Genomic DNA, 7,565 nt, shown 5'->3' with positions numbered 1-7,565 from the left:
TACTTCGGAAAATGGATTGTGGTAATGTGATATACAGTACATTGGGTGATTAGTTTTAGGAGATCACATCATATTTAGACCGGTATGGATGTCTTTGGGTGATATGCTCTCCAGACTCCATTCAGAGCTTAGTACTCAGAGTGACAAGCTTATTATGGCTTTACACTCATGTTGATAAACATTGTTATTGTTTTAGCTATTCAACTGCTTAAACTGTATGATTCATAATGACTGGTCGTCAGTGGGAGATTACTTTCAGTCCCTACTTGATTTATTTCCAGCTAGATACTACATTCAAAGTGTAAAACACTAACAATAACCGATTTAGTACTATTAAAGCTACAGTATCTGAAGTACATAGTATGCCTATATTTTCAGCAAGCACCTTTTCTAGTTGTATATCCATTTACTCACCAGGTCAGCCCTACTTCTCAGATTCATACCTCCATTTGTCCATTAAGTGATTCATCTGCACACTAGACTCTTCCACATAATGAGTAAAACATGAATAATGGTCAAAGTAATCAAAATATTTCATTTACTTGAAGATCAACCTAGACGTCCTGAATTGTTGCCGGTGATGGTTTCATTTCTCAGACTTGTTTCCTCTGTTTGCAAACACTCAGTCCCGAACATCTACCTTGTTTTGAATAATGACTTTCTGCCGTGATTGTTTGTCACTGTCATATGTGGAATTACCTGGTAGCAGTCCCCTCCCCTCCGCGTCTCTCCCTTCTTAGCCGGGTGAGCCTGTTGATCAAACCCCAGGCTGTGCCTCCGAATGTCTCTCTTTCTGTACAGTAGCCCCTGACCTTGCTGTGTGTCCCCGTAGCCCAGACGCCCGCTTGAAATTAAATTACAGATTAGTGGCTTCAGCCCCAAGGAAGGGTTTATATGGTTGGCCCCACTTCCGTTTCACTCTCATTCTCCCATGCAGGTGACTGGGAGGAAATGTCATGGGATTTAAGGAAGAAAATGCCAGTCCTGAAACATTTTTTTTTTTTACTTTGAAGTCTAGGTGACGTTGCTGGTCCCTTGTGAGGAGCCTAGAAGCAAGGGATTGGGAGCTAAGGACACGGGGGGGGGGGGGGGGGGGGGTCGTTTGGCGGGATGAGTAATGGCTTGTGGAAATTGACACCAAAATCACACGTCTTTGGTATAAAGTGAAATTGTTGGCACAAACTAGGACTTCTCCGTCAATTTATTCAGGCGGGCTCTCTGCCAGGAATTTCAATCAGGCTGAGATGGAGCAGGAGCTGCGCGGCAGCCTCCATGACCGGTCCCGTCTCCTCTCTCCAGACCCTGCTGCTGGTGCACCTTGGAAATTGAAAAAATCCATCTAGTGAGACAAGAGGCCCAAAAGATGAGTCCCTGCTAATTTGGAAGATCATCACGCGAAGCACAGCGGCGTCATTTCACACCATTCTCACTTCCACTCGGTAGATCTGATACATTTACGGCAATCAAAACGCCTTGTCACTTATATAAAAGCTCCAGGTTCCATTCGGCATGATGCAGATTCTCAGTCACCCTTCAAGTACATCACTCATTATGTCAGATTAGTTTCTATTTTCTGTTGCCGTGAAGAGTTCTTTCACTATGACACGAGAGCAGCAAGAGACACCTCAAGATCAAAATTGCACACTAAACCTCTTTGCGTCAACGCTATAATATCCCGTTCTGCGCGTCTGTCACTGTGAAATGTACTGCACCAATAGCACTCTTTATGCTGGGCCATTTAGAAGTATGCATAACAGACAAACTATTGTTTTCCTTTCAGGGGTTTGAGGGGTGCGTTTAGTATGGGGAGAACGAGTAATCAATAAAACAGGCATTGGTTACTGAGGGGAGACGGGAGGAAATGTGTGTCTATGCAACTTCAGCACATGGTTTAAAAAGTACAATGTGCTCAATACTAGATGATGAGCCTCTGGTACAGTAGCAGCCATGCGCCGGGGATGTACACTACACAGTACCGACTGAGATTTAAACTTTCCTGTGAAGAAGAAAAAAAAACATTTCTAAAGGCCACTGTTATCTGAGAGCATGAGTATGGAGTTGGACTTATAATTCAAACAGTGTTCTCTTAGATCAGTAAGATGGCTGTGTGATTTGGCCATGCTTATTCACATCTGTCTTCCGCTAACCTGCATGCACCCTAAGGTACAATTATGTATTGCTGTTCTTGAATAATGATAGAATTCAAATGTATGTCATGAACCACTTGAAAGGAGAAAACAGAATTGATCAATGTCTTGTAGACCTCTGTGTTTCCCAGGAAATTAGTCAGCATTGAAAAACCTGTCCGGGCCGGCATTGACAGCTCCCAGGTGTAGATGTGCAATGATGTAAAATCGAAAATGCTCTTCATCAATTCAATGATGGAAACGCGTTTTGAAAGCCTATTGATATGTTTCCCTACTGACATCCCCCATGTCAAACACACCATCACTCATTGTCATACATACTGCATGATTCATCAATGATAAATCATTTTTGTGGTTGAAAGTGGTTTGGGAATAAACAGTAGTCCTGAGCTATTATAATTCTTACTGGGGGCATTCGACATTTTCAAAAGGGAAAGTTCCACAGTATTAAAGGAGTAGTAAAGGGAAAATGCATGTTTAGCCCTGTTTTAAGGTTACTTATGATCATATACAATGGTTCAGATCCAAATGTTGACAAAACTAGCACTTCTGAGAAAGTCTGATAATTGCTCTACCACCGTTTTGGTCATACAATGGATGCGGATGGGCACCGTGAAAAATAATTCAAAAACATATTAAACACTCAATTTCAAAGACAAGAAACTCACTGAGGTGTTAGTTGGCGTTCTGACATATAATTCGCCATAAAGTAAGATTCTAGTTCATCTGGAAAGGCTTTTTTAAATATTTAGCATAGAACTATTTAGTCGCAGCACATACGTGTGTAAACTTTCGCAAACTAAGTAGCCTAGCAACATAAACAATAACAATAGCTACCGTAAGTAGTTCCGCTTCCTGAATCCCCTCTGCGGATTGATCTACAAATCTACAACGGTCGCGTCATACAAGTCAATGGATTTCATAAAATGATCAATAAAACCCTACAGGATTCATACTTTGCGGCGAATTTGATGTCAGAACACCAACGGACACCTATTACCCCCTCAGTGAGCTTCTTGTCTTTGAAATCGAGAGTTTAACATGTTTTTGAAAGATTTTCAAGGTTCCCACCCACATCCATTGTATGACCAAAACGGTGGTAGAGCAATTATCAGACTTTCTCAAAAGTGCTAGTTTTGTCAACGTTTTGATCTGAACCATTGTATATGATCATAAGTAACCTTAAAACAGGGCTAAACATGCATTTTCCCTTTACTACTTCTTTAAGAAGTGTTTTTGTTTTATTTTTTGTTTTTAAACCTCCAATCTGAAACAGTATATTTTGAAGGACAAAACAGTTTGAATAAAGGCTCAGATCAAAATTCCCCAGGAGTGTGTAATCATGATGCAGAGGATGAAAAGGAAAGCTTGAAAGACCAGTGAATCTCTAACGCTCTCTCTCTCTCTCTCTCTCTCTCTCTCAGAATGGCAAGCAGGCTTACTGGGTGTGAGATGTTGGCACTGGGATTAAGAGGAGACAAGATGGTGCCTGCGTTTCGGGGGAGAGAAAGAGAACAGAAAGGAGCATCACTCGATATTTTTAAAATGAGATGAAGCTATATTAGAATAGTAATGACTAAAGTGTTAATTATTTGAAGGACGCTTCATCTATGAATTATGTAATTTAGTGTTATACAGTGATTGAGTGAATAATGATTCAATCTTATGGCCTGATTGTTTTCTATGTCAAGTGTTCAGCATCCCTGCATATGAAATGTCTCACTGTCTTTTTCTACTCATGCAGAAGTGTTGCTCTACACCTAAAACTCTCATGTATATTTGAGGATGGCCCGATTGAATAGCCTTATTCCTATAATGGACCCATGTTCCACTGGGTGTGTTTGGCTTCTAATGTTATAAAAGCTTATTCTTGTATCAATATACAACTTTGATAAGATGTTGTAACCGGCACATTGACATCAACCTGGGACAGAATGTTATATTCACATACAGTAGGCTGACATACTCAAACTACTATAAAAATCATTGTTGCCGTGTCATGAATAGCATAAGCCATAGGAATAAGGCCAGTGTAAATCAAAGAATGAATTTCTGTGTTCACATTATTTTCATGTACATGCTACTGTATGTTTTTATAAGTGCATCAGAGCCTTTTCCAAAAGCTTTAGGCATTATATCATAATTGACTCAAGCATGCAATTTCCATTCGCCATCAAAACAATTTTAGCACTATCACTCAATTTCCTTTGCAATCCTTCTCAAATGTCGAGATCAAAAACATTGCTTTATTTGATGCCTTTGTTTATCTGACAGCATGTCAACTCACTTTTTGATGACTGTTGTCAATTATGGAGCTATTTACATACTTACATCTGTACACTTCCGCAGCCAATCACAAGACATCTACATGTTTAAACTACAACTGTGTCAGTGAACCCCACTATTGAACTACTAGGAATCCTCTAACTCCCATGTGACTAACCATGCTGTTTGACTATAGATTTATGATCTTATATTATGTTGTAACTCAATTAGTAAAATCATGAACTTACCCTGTAGTTCAGGATAAGGACTTAATTATGATAAAGTGTATCAGGCAGTAGCTACAGTCAGATACAGGATTGCATTCCTCTCCTCATCAACCCATTTATTTTCCAGTTGAAGGGAATCTTGAAGTTGAACTTGACAGAAACAACAAACGCTGCATTGCAGGCCTTATTTGAGAAAGTGAAGCGTGTGCTATTGTCAGGCTCATTCGGTAGTGCTGGGCTAGTCTGGTCCTAATTAAAGTGTTCCGCTCTAGAGAACTCCACGCTGGTCCTGAGCATGCAGAAGCCCCCTCCCCTCTCCATCCATCACATCTACTGTAATGACTTTTGTTTACAGTGGAGGAGACGGCAGCGATCTGATTAGAAGTTATTGAGGAGATAACTCATGGCTAATTCAGAGATGGTGCGCGCCCTCTTTCCTGGATGCAGATGAATCATTTTCTGTATAAAGAGTGGGGATAGCAGAATCAGAGAAGCTTACTCTATGGAAAATTACGATGACAAATTGCCACGGGGCTGACAGAGCTGGGAGACGTTTGCTGTAAGGGCCATGCACATCTTGCTCATTTGTTTTCACTCTTTGTTTTTATTTTTCCTGGGGTGAACATAGAGAGTTCCCTGAACACGGCAATACGCTGAGCTTGGGGTTTTTTAATTGAAATCTCAGAGGAAGAAATATGGACTTTTCATGCAAGCAAAACACAGTACTGTAGTTTCATGTTACCCAGTCATCTAGTTAGATTCAGTATGCGCCCACTAGGCCACTCAGTAGTCTTGAGTTTAAGACCATCAATGTCTTAAATTTGCATTGATTCTAGTGATCTTGTCATTTTTCCATTATTCTATTATTCCTCAATCAAAGGAATAATCATCATCATCTTCATCCGCTTATCCAGGGTCGGGTCGAAAGGAATAATATTCAGTATAATATTCAGTATGTTGTAATGGTCAGTCTTACACTTAATGACTGCATTATTTAGAGTTCATGTACTATGTAATACTTTACAGTGTACAATATTGGTCTTGGAGTCATACTGTTCTATTGTGATATGAGATTCATGGTTCATTGTGCTCGAGTATTATGTTCGCCGTGCGTTCCAAGAATTGGAATAGAAACATCTCAATTTCTGCTGGAACAGAATGTCTCTGAGTCACTTACTGAGACTCAAAATGCCATCTGTCCCGAATACAAAAGACCAAGGCTAACCATGACAAGATCCTTCACAGTGATTTCATTTGGTTATGATGGAGGAAATGTCTGCCAAATCTGCATATTAATCTAAATTACTCTGTCCTCTGAGGATGGTGCATTTGTCTTCCCCTCCCATTAATGTAACATAGATTCAGCTCACACTCTCCTCTCCCCAGCACTGTAAATTGTTGTTTTGTTGCAATTGAATTTCAGTTGATTTCGGTTGATGGCGGGATCATTAGAGAATGTTAGTAAACACATCATAGTGATTAATTATGGCCGGTTAATCTGGGACATACTATTGATGATACCATAGTAGTAGCACTACACTATCTATATTAACATGTAGAGTACAGTATCACTACGGTATCTAATACTAGTGCACATGCGCAATGTTATAGCCTATGGATGTTTCTAGAAAACAGCACTGACTTTGGCTCCGCATGAATATCAATTAATATTCAAGCACACATTACAGTGGTAATTGAATGACTGAATTTCATCGAAATACAAGTGCAGAAAATGTTGAATCCACATCAGTGAGATACACGTTTACTGCGTGAGTAAATTGTCTCGCTGTATAAAGGATATTTCTCCTGTTTTATTGAAAACAAACTTGTCAAGTAGATGGATTACTGAAGGTTCCAATCCAATATGAGGGGAAAGAGTGGACACCACCGCTGGTTGTGATAAAAGGTAAAAACCCTGCACTGCTGGAAAGAAACTGGATTCAGAAGATTAAACTCAGCTGGGGTCAAATCTTCAGCCTGGAAGGCATCAAGCCAGACAAACAGGCCACTCTAAAGGCCGTGCTAGACAAGCACAAAGATCTTTTCGAGGAAGGCTACGGGAAGATATCCTTACTCAAGTGGAAAGAAGTGTCTGAGCGGTCCCAATTGTAGTGGATTCCCAAAAAGGAACAAGAAACTGTGAGGATGTAGGCTACGGTGATTACAAGGTCACTGTCAATCGCTGTATACTTCCGCAGGAATATCCACTTCCAAATGATGAGGATCTGTTTGCTACTTTAGCCATTGTGAAGTTTTTCACCAAGCTGGGACGGTCATTCACATAATCACAGTTACAGTTGAATCCCGAGTCAGAGCAGCATCTGACAACCAAGGCCTTTTTGGATATCATCGTCTGGCCTATGGCCTTTCAGCTCCAGCTGTCTTCCAACACACCATGGATCAGATCAGTTGCAGGGCACTGAAAATGCTGTATGCTTCACGGATGAGATCCTGGTGTCAGCGCCTACAGAAGAAGCACACTGGTGCACAAAGTGTTGGCTTGAGAAATTGAGTGGGGATGAAGCTTGGAAGTGTGCATTCCTTCAAGAGGCAGTGGAATACTTGGAGTACATAGATAGATGTATACAATAGATACCCAGGGACTGCATCCAACAGACAGAAAGATGGAAGCAATCATGGATGCAGCAGCCCCATCTCTGAGCTGAAACCGTTTTGAGGATTGCTAAATTACTACGGGAAGTTTTTGGCAAACCTATCCACATTGCTACAGTACATCCTGCAATGCTGGGTTTTGATTTGTTTGATTTGTTTAGCCATATGTCTATGACATTGCGTACAGATGATCCAGTGATGAACTGTTCCTTTCTGCAACAGACATTGCAAAGGAGACAAGGCCAGATCTGGTCCTTTCAAAAGGCTTGGATCGGACACCGGATGGCCCAACATTGTGTCTGACACAGATTCT

Source organism: Borostomias antarcticus, assembly GCF_949987555.1.
Source record: "Borostomias antarcticus genome assembly, chromosome: 4".
Lineage (NCBI taxonomy): Eukaryota > Metazoa > Chordata > Actinopteri > Stomiiformes > Stomiidae > Borostomias > Borostomias antarcticus.
Note: the sequence above shows the minus strand (reverse complement) of the source record.